General features: G+C 38.5%; 1 protein-coding gene across 2 annotated transcripts in view; it reads left to right on the top strand.

Moving 5' to 3' along the window:
• COP1 (COP1 E3 ubiquitin ligase) overlaps nucleotides 1–16962 on the top strand; it is a 156776-nt gene that overhangs the window by 57669 nt on the left and 82145 nt on the right. The window lies entirely within an intron of this gene.

Here is a 16962-nt window from a genome sequence, read left to right as displayed (position 1 = left end):
TCTTACATGTGAATGGTCAGTGTTAAAATAAATTGTAACTTACCTGTAATATTAGACTGTGGGAGGAAGGAAATACTTTGAGAGAATTATGAATGCTCACGGCATTATTTCCCTAAGAGATATGACCTGTGTGCGGATTACAGCGTGGATATTCATTGTGCTTTGAATGGTTTGTTTTGGTGGCGTGTGGGCTGCAGGCTTGAGCAAGCTTCACCTGTTCTGGTTAATTGTGTGCTCTTAGCTTTTACGCTCTGCGTGTCTTGGAATGCCGATTTTTGTCAGGCCTCTTTTGAAAGCCTCATCAGGTTCATACTTTTTTGTTGTTTTTTTTTTTGGTTTTGTTTAGTTTTTTACATTGAAACCACTTTCAGTCTTAGAAAATAAGCCTATTCTTCACCCAGATTCTCTCAACACTAACATTTCATCACATTTATTTTTCATTTTTTTGACTCATACATATTTTTTCGTTTAACTTTTTCTTTGCATTATTTGTGTAAGTTACTTTTATCCTAAGTACTTGCTTCAGTTTATTTTACCGTAAAAACAGATAAATGTCTTATACTCTGAATGTATCTTTAGAATTTAAGAAGGTAACATTGATATTGTATCTAACCCACAAATTTTATCCAGATTTATGAGTTACCAATGGGGAAATATTGAGGTGTTCTTATGCACGTTCACTTACGTATTCACTGTGTAGCTGCAGTACTCTTGTTTCTGTCAGCATGAAACGTAGGTGGTTTTGAATGGTATTGCTTTTGTTTTCGCAGGGTTCCTGTGTGTTACATTCATAGTTAGTTTATGTGACTGCATATACATTACGTGCAAGCTTGCATTTGGCCAGGAAAATAACAGATTCCAGCATCTTATAAGACATAATGGAAAATAGCAGGGGGAATTTAAAGCCTTACGCTTAAATATATCACCCAATCTTTTTTTTTCCAGATGTCATAATGTTTAGTAAAAGGCATGCTATCATGTGGTACCTGTTAGGAAAAGAGATTAGAGATATCAAGTAATAGTCAACAAACATACAAACCAAATGAAAATGGAATATACTGTAGTACACAAAAGCTTGAAGTAACCATGCACTACGCATCTAAAAATGCTTTTTAATATTTTATCATCTCTTTGCATGTATTACATAAATCACTTCAACAATCACATAGTCCTTTTCTTCCAAATACATCAAACTGTTACAAATGAAAGCTGGTACTGCTGCTTATCAAAATATACAAGACAATTGATGTTTTATATAAAATCACTTTATATGTTAACTTGTTCCCAAAAACCTTTTCTCTTATTTTGGCCTGGCTAAAAAAATAAAAGTTGTTATAAATATTTACAGCATTTTCTTCTGATAGATGAAACATTCTTAGAAACCAAAAAAACAGACTTTTATGAACAGACCATATGAAACATGAGACAGCACCAGAGGCTCCTAGCTGTGCTATTTTTCTTCTTAAATACAGTACTGAAAATGCCCACCAAACCTTGCCATCCTAAACATTCTGTTCACATTTGAACTCCACATTTTCTCCAGGTAATCTGTTTATCAATAGGAAACAGAAAGCAAAGGCCCTTCTGCCTTGGTTCTTTCAGAAAGGGGCTTGGGGAAAACGCTTGAGAGAGGAGTTAAAAACCACAGTAGTCAGTCTTTGGTCAGAGCAATGAGGTGACATTTTGATGGAAATCTTGGCTTGGTCAGCAATTTTTATAATTGGCATTTTCTGCACTTGAGATGCATTTTAATAGGATCTGGGTGACAATGGTAAAAAAAAAAAAAAAAAAAAAAGAGTAGAAAAAAAAAGACCAGAGTATGATTTTTAACAAAGTCAAAAATAACTATTTAAATATCTGCTATTACACCTACTTCAAAGACTCCAGAAAACAACGCCAAGTAGCAACAAAAAACACCTGCCGGCAGAGCTACTTCAGTTGGTATAGGCAGCTTTCAATCACGACTGTTATCAAGGTCACTGGACCAGACAAACATCCCTGGCTCCCTAGAACACATGCCTCAGGTACAAAAAGAGGGGGCTGTCACAAAGACTGAGAGCAGCCGGGCTCTGCTCCTGGGCGGGCACAGGCTGTAATGAAGATCATGTGCTGAGGGCAAAACTGTAACTGAAGCTTTATTTGCAGAGTTACAATGCTCTGCTTGCATGAGTGTGTGGGACCATGGTCGGTTAAAACTGTACGGTACATATTTCCTGAAGTCCAGAATGCAGATACTACCTTAGTCTCAAAAAAGAAGAAAAGCTCAAGTAAGACTACTGAAGAAAGCACATAAACTTTGGTCCTGTTTTGTTTTTCTCCCTCTATAAAACCCCCAAACTAAGATGTTAATCTTTTTCTGTCTTTTAAACCATTTACTGTTAGCTGTTAGAATTTTCTCTGAAAACTGCAAACCCTCTTGCAGATAACAACACAGCTCTTTTAAGACAGCTGATTTATACTTTAAAATTTTGTGCAATTAAATTTCCTGTAGCACAATAGAACATTTTAACTGGCAGTTTTACTGTTGTTAACAGATCAAGGCACAGGAAAGGCTAAGAAAAATGCTTTACACAGAGTCATGTTCTCTGTTGGTTTGAAAAATACCAGTACACATTAGGTTTTCTAAGAGATAGGCTGAGAGTTTGACAAATCTAGGATTTTAAATGATTCACTAGCTGGGGGTGGAGTGGGAGATCGCACTTTTTGAGTTTGTCTCTTTTTTTGTCTTGTGCCCAAAAACATTTAATGGGAACAAAAGAAAAATAATTTACAAATGTGGCTGCCTAATGACAAGGAGGATTTTGCAGACTTTCTATGATCTGTTCTTAAAAGGAGTAAGGCAGACAGACACTGTGTCCCAAACTGTGAGTCCTGCAACCTCCAACGGCAAGATCAGAAACACTGCTTTTGTCTTGAAGAATGTTTGACTAACTGCTATTCAAATCATTCAATCTCAAGTAAAACATGTTGTCTTACACAGTGTTAAAGGTGTATTGCTATTTTTATGGTCCTGAATATATATATGTTGTGTAAAAGTTAAGATATCTTGAAAAGTGATCAAATACTCCTTAAAGTAATTAAAAATAAGATACTACTGCAGACAATTTAAAAATAAACCATTGCCTAGAAGATATGGAATAAATGCATGCCAAAACAATACAAAGATATAGTCCACCACCCTGTTATTTTGTCTTTTTACAAAATACATCAACACAAATACTGTAGACCTCTATAAATCAAATAGCAAATTAGCTCAATATGGACAACATTCATGTGCTACAGCTAGTTTTAGACACAACTAATGGCTTCAACCATGCTCTTAAAATAATATGCCACTTCTCAAATTTTAATTTGGTTAAATTTTCTTTGTCAATAAATTAAAATGTATGTCATGTTTATATGTATATACAACATTAGAAGAGTGTGTGTTGTTTATACACTTACCTATTACAGACACACATGCATGCAAACACACATATCTACACAAATCCCTGAAGAGGATTCAAATGTTCTCTTTCAGATTTAAAGGCCATTCCCTACTTCAAAATTACATTCAACACCAACATGATCTCCCTTCTGCTCTAGGTAACTTGCTACACTTAACTGGATGTTATGAGACTCCTGATTTACTGATTACACAGTTCCAATTCAAAGCAAAAGAAACAGTCCAATATGCCACGAGAATTTTCATCGTGCCAGGGTAAAAATGAGCACATTTGGGGAGATTTCTCCAAGAATTTTTCCCCCTCTTTCCTGTTCAGTTTTTAGGTATTTGTGGGAAAAACTACATAGACAAATTATTTTAATCCTCTATTCCATTAACAGTAAACCGATGGATTTTCAAACTCATAACATTGTGCCTATCTACTGTGATTCAGTATTGACTGAATTCTGCTTTTAAACAACCTTTATGATCTCTTGAAGCCTTATTCTGTATATCACCCAATCTTGAGAGAGCAGTCTGTTAATCTGGAGTGGCTTGGTGTTCAGTGCCAGGCCTTGATGTTCTGCTTCGGAATGTCATTTCCTAGACCATCAAGCTCAGACAGGCCTATGTGTGATATGTGTGACTATGATGAAGTGAAATGGAGAAATATGATCACTTCATAACCTTATCTAAGCACATGAACAAGCAGATGCCAAGCACGCTTCTCGCCCTGACCAACAGGAGCGATTGCTTCTTTATCAGTCACAGCCCTAACCTCACTGCATCTTTTCTCTCCTATGTGAAATTTGCTTATTTATTTGTTAAGAGTTATTTTACGGGGGCTGACGCTGTGGCGCAGTGAGTAAATATCCCAACTTTAGTTGCCGTTTCCATTCTCTGCTGCTTTGCTTCCAGTCCAACTCCCTGCTGGCGCACCTGGGAATACAGCAGAGCAGGGCCCAAATGCTTGGGTCCCAGCGCTCACTGGGAGACCCCGAGGAAGCTGCTAGCTCCTAGTTTTGGCCTGGCCGTTTGGTGGGTGAACCAAATAATGGAAGATCTTTCTCTTCCTCTCTCTCTTCCTCCTTCCCTCTCCATTTCTGTCTTCCTCTGTCATTCTGCACAATGACAGAGAGACAAATAGCTTTCATGTACTGATACACTCTGCAAATGTCCAGGGCTGGTCGACACTATTGCGAAAAGCCTAGAACTTCAGCTGGGTCTCCCATGGAGGTGGTAGGGGGACACCACTGGGAGCTAGATTAGAGATAGAGTAGCTTGCACTTGGACTGGTGTTCTAGGGTATGCAAAGTTGTGTAACATGATCCCAAATTTGGTGTGGCATTTCTTATATACGTGTTTGCTGAGACAGTTTCTACTTATCCATGGTACGCTGCCCTCTTCATTTCAGTGAACAATAAATAAAACTTTTTAAATGCAGATACACTTTTAGTGGTATTTGGCTGGAGAACATTTGTAAAATTCTAGGCTAAGGATGAAGAAAATTTGTGCCATTACCATTTATGTACCATTGTTTTAGAACTACATGAGCTGGAAAACGGGTGAAATTGAATCTGGAGGTGAAAGAAAAGTTGTCAGAATACAGATAGTCACAGATAACCCTATGTCTAGAATGTTATGACTTTACGATTTTTTTAACATTATGATTGAGTGATAGTTGTATATATTCAGTAAAAATGTAGTTTTGAATTTTTATCTTTTTCTGAGCTAGCCGTTTAAAGCATTCTGCTCTGTTGTAATATTGGGCATGCATAATGAGCCACATTTTCCAGCCAGTCATGTGTTCAGCAGAGGAAACAACTGATTCTTTATAATGTGCTATCTTGTTAAGCTGGATTGTTTAGCAGTTAGATGTATTGTAGTCTTGATTTAATATGTTACTGTGGCCTAATGAAGACATAACCCATCATTTATCTAGGTGCATCCACAGTGTTTTTGTAAAATCATTTTCATCATTATGTAGTGGAAGCAACTTAAAATGTGAGGTAGGACCCAGAAAGAGTATGTTAATATTTTCCAATGCCCACTCAAAAGAAGTAGCATGGCTACATTATTATTGTTGCACCCAAGCTTTGGAAGAATTTGTAGATGATAAAATGTACGTACTTAGGGCAGGGCTGGGTGTGAGTTACTATGTACACAGTAAATTTATGCTTAAGGACTAATCTTTGTCTTTTGGAGAGTTCAAACTATGATGTACTTGAGGATAGGGTAGCGGTAAAGAGAAAATCCTGGTAATGTTTTTATGGAATGGAACTGCAATGATACATTGCATGGATGGCCTATACCTGATCCTAGCTATAGTCTGTGAGAGAGAACTCAAAGAAATTGACACACAAAAATATGACAATAGTGGAACAACTGAGGCTAAACTGTCACGTGCAAACTGAAGAAATTTCATAAGCCAAAAAGTAAAACAAAAATAAGGAAAAAAGCAAAGATATAAATACTGCTAAGACTAGAACTCAAAGAGAAGTGTTGCAGAGAGAGGTTTCAAATAATTGTAATAGGCATACTTCACAAAAGTAATAAACAGTTTTCCTTCAGTTCTAAGGAGAGTAATTAAAAAATAACACCATCGCTCCGCTCTCGCTTCGGATACCAGAATCCGCTTTCAAAGTCCCTTGAGAAGAGTGGCAGCCTACGTGCATATGATCTTGCGTGTCCTGTGAATGCTTAAGATGACCCCCAGATTGCCTTGAGTACCTAATCAGTGGGACTAGTACCCTGTTCTGTGGGAATAATGACAAGAGATGTCTGCCTGTTAGCAGTATGCAAGGTTTTTGTTTATTTTGTTTCTTAATCTATTTTTAATTTTGTTTCTGTTGTTGAGAAGGGTCCATGCTCATGTGGGCCTCTGTTTAGGATGGCGAAGGTAGAGGTATAGAGGAAGGTCCTTTGTGTCCACGGCAGGATAGAGGAGTTGGAGAAAAGGGGCCACTTCTTACTATCGAACTCTCATGGTTAGAAAACCAGGGCCCGGCAGCGTGTCCTAGCGGCTAAGGTCCTCACCTTGAGCACACCGGGATCCCATGTGGGTGTCGGTTCTAATCCCGGCAGCTCCACTTCCCTGCTTGTGGCCTGGGAAGGCAGTCAAGGACGGCCCAAAGCTTTGGGACCCTGCACCCGCATGGGAGACCCAGAAGAGGTTCCTGGTTCCCGGCTTCAGATCGGCGCAGCACCAGCTGTTGCAGCTGCTCACTTGGAGAGTGAATCATTGGATGGAAGATCTTACTCTTTGTTTCTCCTCTCTGCATATTTGACTTTGTAATAAAAAAAAAAATAAATCTTAAAAAAAAAAAGAAAGAAAAACAGGGAGAGACAGGGCCAATGACAAGTTAGAAAGGGTTGTAATTTATATAAAGTAAAAGCTTAGAAGTCATATTTATTTTACAACTGTTTTCAGAGATACTATTCAAGCTGCATTATATAAATTAATGTTCAGAAGTATCCTATAAGTAGTTTATTTTATTGAGAAGGAAACTAGTGCATGGAGAAAATAATTGGAAGCTGAGCTAGAAAAAGGAGAAAACTGATATTTTAACGTAAGCATTATGGCAGAGAACCTGTGCTTATAAATAATTTTATTCAGATAACAGTTTTTTTTTTCTTTTTTTGAGAACTTGATGTTTCTAAGGTCCTCTTATTGACTCCTTAGGCAAAACAGATAAAAATTCCTGCTCTAATGAAAGTTACAGTGTGGTTAGACAGATGTTATTAGTAAAATGTTAAAGATGGGTTTTCAATAGAGAGGAAGTGAGGGTACATGGCATGAGTCTGAAGAAAAAACTTAGCGGAAACATGAGGTAAGTGGCCTGCAGGTGGAAGCAGGCCTCAGTTCAGAGTCCAGAAATTCTCTGCGGCGGGAGTCAAGTGAACAGGAGAGAAAGTAGAAGAGACCGTTGAGAATTTTGAAAATTTTCTTTGAAATGATTTTACTTTAGTTTAATAAGTGTTTTTCTCACTTTTCCACTTTGCATCAAATGGCGTCACACTGATGAGTGTGTTCCTTGGAGCTTTTGCTGAATTTGGTTATGAAACAGGATGAACTGTGACATTTGCATTCTCAGAACTAGAATCCCGAATAAACGAAGGAAAAAACCCAGAAATGTAATCTGAAAGAGAGCAGGTATAGACTTGTCTGAGTACCTGTGTTGAGAGCAGTTTCAGATGCAGGTAACAGTGCTAGTGAATATTTTGTCTACCAGAAGTTTGGAGTACAGTGAGAATTGTACTAACACTTCACACCGTTAAGTGATGTCATTTTTAAGTGAAAATGGAAATCAAATGTAGTTTTGATCTCAAGAATGTATATTATTGTTAGAAATAAGGGAAATCAATCTAGTTTTGATCTCAAGAGTGTATATTGTTAGAAAACACACGTGGAAACACCAACTTAGCCTAGCATCCGTAAATAGTACACATTGACGCTAGCATTATGATACAGAGTGGATTAGAAATGAGATTGTACAGAGAATGTGACCAGGTGACTTTAAATTCATTGAATGATTCAGCATTAATAGTGGAGAGTCAATATTCAGTCAATATTAAAATGAAAATTTAAACCTTTTATCAAAGGGTAATTCATGCAGTTTGGCCTATGGTAATGAGAAATATGGGCTTCAGTGGTGAGAGATATATGATTCTATGAACTTTGAATATTTGATAGATATTTAGTTTATTTTATCACCTGCTGTAAGAATTCAGATGAACTACAAGAATTTAGATAACAATATATATGGAAATTACGAAGGAAGCCTGGATTCAGCCATCACCTGTGACTCTCATGCTGCTGCTTGAAACCTCAGCTTTTTTTTTTTTTTTTTTAAGATTTATTTATTCTCATTGCAAAGTCAGATATACAGAGAAGAGGAGAGACAGAGAGGAAGATCTGCCATCCATTGATTGACTCCCCAAGTGGTTGGAGCTGTGCCGATCTGAAGTGAGGAGCCTGAAGCTTCATCTGGGTCTCCCGCAGGGGTGCAGGGTTCCAAGGCTTTGGGCCATCCTCAGCTGCTTTCCCAGGCCACAAGCAGAGAGCTGGATGGGAAGTCAAGCTGCTGGGATACAAACCGGCACCCATATGGGATCCCGGCGCATGCAAGGCGAGGGCTTCAGCTGCTAGGCCACGGCTCCAAGCCCGAAATCTCCGCTTTAATGCATTTGGGAAGCAGTGGAAGATTTCCTGAGAGCCAGGGAGCCTGTCGTCAAAGAAATGACTTTTAATAGGATTCCTGTTTCAAAGGTTAGACCATTTTGATTTGGTAGCTAAACACATAGGATTTACTGTTGGGATGATTCAAAGTATATGAAGTATATAATTACACACTATAAAAGTATAGATATTAATTTTATAAGTAAAAATTCTGTAAAAGTAAATATTCCCGCCATGATAGAATCGTTAGAAAAATTATGTTATGGTCACAGAGAAGATTATTTTATTTTTCCTTTAAAAGCAAAAGATTTACTTAATTGAGAACGATACAGAGAAGAACAGATTTTTCATCTGCTGGTTGATTGCTCAGTGACTGTGAGGGCTAACACTGGGTTCAACCCAAGGCAGGAGCCAGCGGCTCGACTCGGCCTCCCCTTGGGCAGAAAGGCCCAGGGACTTGCCCATCCTGTGCAACTTTGTCAGGCCGCTGCCAGGGAGTTGTAGCAGAGGTGGACAGCGAGGACATGGCGGTGAGCTTGCAGGTGAAGGCTTTCCCACAGGGCCACCCCTGTACCTGCTGTTCTTTTGGCCCCCCCAAAAGCTTTCAAAGATGAGTCTACTTCTTACCTTTCACATTACAGATTTAGACGCACAAGGGATCCTTTCTTCCCTACTTACTAATGTTTAATAGTCAAAGTTGAACTATTTATTGAAAGTTGTTAGTAATGTAATGTTAAGTATAACCAGAAGCATGAGAACTTTATATAGCTCATATATATCCATATCCATATCTATCTCTCTATCTATCTATCTATCAATTTTTCTATCTAGCCTGTGGTGGCTCTATAGGCCAATCGTTTGCCTGCAGCACCAGCATCCCATTTCAGCACTGGTTCTAGTCCCAGCTGCTTCTCTGCACTCCAGCTCCCTGCTAGTAGCCCAAGAAAGCAGTGAAGGATGGCCAAGTCCTTGGTTTACTGCACGCATATGATAGATCTGGAAGAAGCTGCTGGCTTTGCGTGGGCTCAGCTCCATCCGTTTTAGCCAGTTGGGGAGTGAACTAGCTCAGGAGAGATCTGCCTCTGCCTGTCTCTCTGGGTAAACCTGCCTTCCAAATAAAAAGAAATCTTTAAAAAGTGTTTTGGAATTTAAACTTTAGCCATTTTTGCCTTTATGTCCTTTATTCGTGAAGAAAAAAAAAAGAATTTCATGGCCTAGGACCAGTTATGAATCATTCATTGCATTTATTTGTCATGTTTCCTTGATTCCACGTGCGGGTATGTGTTAAGTGGGGGATGGATGGATTCTGTGAGGTGAGCCTTTGATGTCTGAGAAGGCTGAGGAATCCTTTGTCATTGTTGCTTTTACCGAATGTCCTTTCTTGTTTGCTTTTTCGTATTATCATCACTATCCATTTATCTAGATCTACAAAGATACGTCTTAGATTTTTATTACAACTGCCTTCATTTTTTTTTTGAGGATAAAAAATCTTTCATTCATTTATTTGCTCCACAAGACAAAGCTTGGCTATACCAGGCTAAAACCAGGAGCACTGCACTTCATCCGGGGCTCCGAGCAAGGTGGTAACAGCTAACCACTTCAGCCCTCACCTGTGGTGTCCCAGCGTGCACATCACTGGGTAGCTTATGTTGGGATTTGAACCAAGACATTCCACTGTGGGGCAAGGTATTCTGACCAGTGTCTCAACAGCCACACCAAACATCTGTGTGCTTTCAACGTAAAGGTCACTTTGGAAATACTGACATCTTTATGACATTAAATGTAGTATTTGCTGATATTTCCTATACTTCTAAGTATTTCTAAAATTTATACATTTATAGATTATTTTTGACGCATACCATGTGATTTTTTTATTACACACCCATTGTGTGATAGCCATTTGGGTAATTTAATGCAGCTCCTCAAAGATCGTACGTTTAATTATGATGAGAACATCCCAAATCCTGCCTTCCACCGTTCATTTTTCTGGTACATTGTCTATAGTCGTTCTGTGCAGCGGAACCCCAGAACGTATGATTCCCACTAATCTTCCTTTCCCTATTCCTCTTTTCTTCCTTCTCTTCTCAGCCATCATTATCGGTTTTTAAAACTATGTGAGTGAGATCAAGTTGTGCTTACTGTGCTTGCTTTATTTCGCTTAGTGTATTGATCTCCAGTCCCAGGAATGTCACACATGATAGTGTTTCACACGTTTTATGATTGAGTCGTATTTTATTGTATATATGTACAAATTTTTCTTTTTTCATTAATCGGTTAAATGAACAAGGATTATTTAAGTTTCTTGGCCATTTCAATAAAACTTCAATCAGCATGGGAATGAAAAAATTTTTAAGAAGTATTTTTTATCCAGGCTTTGTTTTTAGTTTATTTGAGATATAGAAAGATCTTCACTCCTTATTCCTTCCCCAAATGCCTGCAACAACCCAGACTTGGCCATAGCAGGGAGACAGAAACCCAATCCTCTCTTTGGTTGATGTGCAGGACCTTATTCCTGGATCCAAGAATCTGAGTTGGTATCAAATCCAGGCACTTTAACATGGAATTCATACAGCCTAACTTGTGTCTTAATTGCTGAGCTAAGAACTTTGAATGTGGTATTACCTTGTTATAGTTTTCATTTGCATTTCCCTGTTGGTTCATGATGCTGAGAAGTGCATCCTGTACCCACTGGCCTCGTGGATAACCTTTGAGAAGTGTTGGTTTAGATTTCTTGTCCAGTTTTTACATTGCATTATTTGTTCCTGTGGTGATTATTATTTGGGATTTCTTTAATATTGATGTCTTTGAGCTGCTAATAGATATTCTAATTATTAACTTCTTGTCAGTTGTATGTCTTGCAAATATTTTTTCTCATTCTGTAGGTAGTCTGTTTACTGTTTCCTTTGCTGTGCATAGGCTCTTCAGTTTGATAAAATGTTATGTCTATTCTGTATATCGTCCTTTTGGTCCTGATGCTTCCCAGTGTCCTGAGGCATTTCCCTTCTGTTCTCTCCTCCCCCTCCCCCATTAGGACTTTCAAAGATTCAGCTCCAACATCTAGTTTTTATTTTTACATACTGAGATATAGGAATTTATCTTCATTCTTCTGCATTTAAATATATAATTTCTAACATTATTTATTGAAAATGTTACCCCTTTACCTGTGTAGCAGCTGGATGCATTGGTTTATTTCTTCTAATGTTTTTGTTTTGTTTCAATGAACCATGTATCTTTTTTCACCCACAGCAATGCTGTTTTCATTATGGTTGCTTTATAATAAGTTGTTTTGATTTTTTTTAAATTTTTATTGGAAAGTCAGATATATAAAGAGGAGGAGAGACAGAAAGGAAGATCGTCCATCCAATGATTTACTCCCCAAGTGGCTGCAACGGCTGGAGCTGAGCTGTTCCAAAGCCAGGAGCCAGGAGTCTCTTCCCAGTGTTCCACGTGGGTGCAGGGTCCCAAGGCTTTGGGCCATCCTTGACTGCTTTCCTAGGCCACAGGCAGGGAGCTGAATGGGAAGTGGGGCTGCTGGAATTAGACCTGGAGTCCAGAGGACTTCAGCAGCTAGGCTACCGTGCTGGGCCCTACTTTATAATATGGTTTAAGTCAGGTAGTAATATTGTTCTGATATAATAAGCCTTTGTTAATGGAGTTTGGAAACCTTCCCTCCTATTCTGTGTTTTGGAACAATTTAAGAAGACTTAATATTTTCCTTAAACATTTTGTGGCAGTCAGCATTGAAGCCATGTAGTCGTGGACTCCACCTTCATGGGAGACTTCTTCCTACAGATTTAGTCTTGCTACTTATTTTTCATCTGTTTGGATCTTTTATTTCTTCTTCGTTTCGTCGTAGAAAGTTGTCAGTTTCCAGGAATTTGTCCATTTCTTCTATATTATTAATGTTTAGCCAAGCCCAAATCCTTTGTATTTTTGTGGTTGTCGTTCTAACTCTTCTTCTTTATGTTGCTTTAGGCATGTCAGTGCTCTCTGCTCTTTTCCTGCTTAGACCAGCAAAGCATTTGTCAGTTTTGTTTACGTTTTCAGAAAAACAGTTCTTTGCTCATTGATACTTCCTACCCTCCTTTTCAGTGTTTGTGGCCATGTGTGTATGTGTGAGATGTTATTTTTGCCTTTAATAATTTGGGCGTTGATTTGTTCTTGTTTTTCCACTTCATTGAATTGCAGTGAAAGTTACGTGTTTGAGATCTTCCTGGTTTCTGCTTTTTGTCGTAATACTGTTTTCTCTACATCTAGTAGGTTTGAAGTTCTTGTTTCCATTTTCATTCATTTAAGAAATGTATAAACTTCCCTCTTAATTTCGTTAATGTTCTGTTGGTTAGCATTTGTTTGATGTCTGTAATTGCAGAATTTGCAAACCAAAATACAGTTTTCTTATGTTATGACCAGAAAAGATATCTTTATGATTTCTGTTTTTTTTTTTTAAGATAATTGAAATTGACTTGCGCCCGCCCTACTGTATGATCTGTCCTGAAAAGTGTGCTGTTATGGACAGCTTGTATTCTGCATGTCTTCTATAAATCATTCTATATCTGTCCAGTAGGTGCAATTGATCTGTAAATGCATACAATATTGCTTTATTGAGTTCCTCTCTGAATGGTTTATCTGCAGGTGGCGTGAAGCCCACTGCCAGGCTGGATTGTAATGCGGCCCTCTGTTGCTCAGCTCGCTAGTATTCTTGAATATCTGGGAACTCTAGGTTTTAGTGCATATGTATTTAGATTTATTATTTTCCTTTATCAGTAAGTCATGTCTTTTTTAATTCTTGCTGCTTTTGATTTCAGTATGACAGCTGCTGTTTTTGGGCCCCATGTGTGTAGAATATTTTATGCATTTTTTTTTTTTCAGGCAGCATGTTCTTAGAAATGAAATGCTTTACTTGGAAGTAATATGTGGTTGACTTTTAATACTTTCCATCCTTCCATTTTTTAGTTAGAGAATTCAGTATATTTACATTGAGCTACTGATAGGTAAGATCTTACTGCATTCTAAAACAATTTTATAAGTTTTACTTGCTTAGTTTCTTTGTTCCTCAATTACCATGTCTTGTGGCTGGCTAAACTTTGATACCTTGATCTATTTTTGGTAACTTTTAGATTTTGAATTTATGGCTATTATGAGGCTTAAAAATGTTTTTGATTATAATTTTTTGAAATATCAGTATTGTAACATTGAGTATAAAGAGAGAATAAATAAAATATGTAAGAAATACTAATAAAGAATTCAGCACTTAACTTTGATCCTGCATGTATGTTGAATTTAGTATGCACACATAGTCTGCAGATTTTTTCCTGGATTTTTTTAACTTAGTACATTTCTCTTATTTTTCAATAAACGCTTCACATGCTACATGAAAGTAGCCCCCCAAAACTCTTGCATATACAACTTCTGTTATATGCAATGTCAAATACACAAATTTGTTTGAATCCCTTTGGAATTATACGGCTTTGTTTCCAAACCCACAGTACTATGTGTTTGAAGTACAAGTTTGAAGCAAGCAGTAAAGGATGATAATTGTAAGTCATTGCTTCAATGCTGTCAGTCTGTGTGACCATGCAGACATTGTATTTCTGCTTAAAATTTGAAGCAGTGAGGTAGAATGCAGTGAAACATTATTGTCTCATGGCATGATTATTTCTGAGAATCTTCACAGAGAAGATCTACATGTTAAAAATATCCATTTTCTATAGTTATCTGAAAGGCAGAGAAACAAAGACAACCCACAGAGATCTTCCATCCTGTGATTCATTCTGCAGTGTCCCAACCCTGCATGCAGGTGCTAGTTACCTGAACTCATTCTAGGTTTTCTCTTGTCAGCAAGTACCTGCTGTCTCCCAGGATGCTTAGGGTCAGGAAGCTGGAGTCAGAGGTGGACCCAGGACAGATCTTTGGCACTTCGATGTGGGATGTTGCAGTCCTATTACATTTTTTTAAAGATTTATTTGTTTTTATTAGAAAGGTGGATAGACAGAGAGGAAGATCTTCTGTCAGATGGTTCATTCCCCAAGCGGCTGCAACAGCTGGAGCTGAGTCAATCTGAAGCCAGGAGCAAGGAGTTTCTTCCGGGTCTCCCACACGGGTGCAGGGTCCCAAGGCTTTAGCCATCCTTGATTGCTTTCCCAGACCACAAGCAGGGAGCTGGATGGGAAGTGGAGCTGCCGGGATTAGAACCGGGGCCCATATGGGATCCCAGGCGTGCAAGGCGAGGACTTTAGCTGCTACGCTATCACGCTGTGACCAGTCCTATTGCATTTCAGCTGTTGCACGAAGTGCCTGCTGCCGTATTGAAAATGGGGTAATCTGTTGGGGTTTTATTTTTTGTTTTTAAAATTGTTTTAGTAGTTATTTCTTACTAGTGAGTTTTTTACTTTCCGATATTTTTTTTCTTGCTTTATCGTTTTTGGAGTCTGAAGAACTACATTTAGTATTTTTGTATGACAGGTCTGTTAAATCTGAGTATAATAAATGCTGTTGGCTTTTGTTCATTTGGTAATATGTTGATCTGTTACAGGGGAAGAGTAGGTTTGGTGAATACAATCTTTTTGTTTGCTTTATTTTTTTGGAAAAGGAAAGACACATAAAGAGACCCTTCATCTGCCAGTTCACTTCCCCAAAGTTCACAGCAACTTGTCTGGATCAGGTGGAAGGGAAGCAGGCGCCTAGAACTTCTTCCCTGTGTGCCACGTGGGTGACATAGCCCAAGTAGTTGGGCTGTCTTCTGCTGGCTTAGGCACAGTGGCTGAATTGGAAGTGGACCAGCAAGGACCTGAGCTGCTGACCCCATGGAGGATACTAGCATTGCAGACGGAAGCATCATGTGCTGTGCTACAGCACCATCCCAACTTACTCTTGGCTGGCAGTGTTTTTGCCTTCAGTATTGAGGATCTCATGCTGCTTTCCCCTGGCCTTGTGGCTGCTGAGACGTTTGAGCCATGTGAATTGATGCCCTTGTTTGAATTAATCTGCTCTGGACTGTAATGTGTCTTGGGGTAGACTTTAGATTTCATAATTTTTGTTATTGTGTCTTGGGATGTGCTTTCTGCCTCTTTGGCATTATGCAGTCCATCTTGAACCCCAATAGTTCAGATGTTTGCTTCTAATTGTTCTGAAGTTTCCAGAGTTTTCTTTGTTCTTGCTGATCTTTCCCCACTTGCACTGTGAATTTTCATGTGACCTTTTGTTGGAGTTCCCTGATTCTTTCTTCTGTTTGATCTGTTTTGCTGCTTATGTCTTCTGTCATATTTTTAGCCTCATTTAGTATGCTTTTCATTGGAAGGATGTAGTTTTGTCAGTTTTCTCTTCTAGAACATTAAATTGCTTCTCCATGTTCTCTTGCCATGTTAGTGCTGGAGAGCACCCTGAATTTAGGTTTGCCTTTGGTCAGCTGCTGATGTTGTCATTGTTTCAGCCCTGTAGTACTCTACAAACCCGAATTTCTTTAAATTGATTTCTGATGAGTTGTTCTGAATGAACTATGGGAGTTCCCCAAAAGGCGTCTTCCATCCCTGCAAGCCCCTCTGCGGATTCCCCACACGAGTGCACATCTTGCGACGGGGCTGCTGGCGTCTTGTTTGACTCTGCGTGTTTTTCTCAAAGGTTTGGGCCTGGGATTCCGACCTTGGCTCTGATTCTCTCTTCATCTCTCTAAGCAGAGAGGTCTTTCCAAGCTGTGCTGCTGGAAGCCAGGAAGAAGAGCAGGAGCAGTTCTTTCCTGTTTTCTTCAGTGGCTTTTCTTATATGCGAAGCAGGCATGAAGGTCCCTCCTGGGCTTTGTAACTCCTGAAGCTCTTAGTACCTGTCGGAGATAGTTATTGGAGCATCTCGTAAAACTGCCATTTCAAGTCACCCCATGAAGTTTTATTTTTAAAAATAATTTTTAGAACTACAACTTTGTTATTTTGAGGTAATTCTAGATTTAGGACTTGTAGGCAACAATCGGCAGAGACCCCATTCTGAGTTAAATTAAGGATTTTGTGTGAACAACTGAATGCACTGCAGTTGCTCAGGGCACATCTAGGTTTTAGGAACTGTGTGCCAGTGAAAGACTTAATGAATTTTTTTGCTTAATGAAGACTATCCTTAAGTAAACTGAGTTTCATAAATTGTATATATGTACGGTATAGGTATTTATCCTTTTTTATTAGAGTCGTAATATTTATATTGATACTTGATATGTGATAAGAGGCAGCGGTTTTATACTACTTCGGCTTTGTAATTGCATAAGCACATTTATGCCAGTCTTTAAATCTCTGTATAATAATACGTATTCATGATCAACAAGTTCATTACCATTTTGCATGCAGTTCTTGAACTAAAAAAGATTGTTAGGTGAATCGTT

Source organism: Ochotona princeps, chromosome 2 (assembly GCF_030435755.1).
Source record: "Ochotona princeps isolate mOchPri1 chromosome 2, mOchPri1.hap1, whole genome shotgun sequence".
Taxonomy (NCBI): domain Eukaryota; kingdom Metazoa; phylum Chordata; class Mammalia; order Lagomorpha; family Ochotonidae; genus Ochotona; species Ochotona princeps.
Note: the sequence above shows the minus strand (reverse complement) of the source record. Positions and strands in the feature narration are given on the sequence as shown.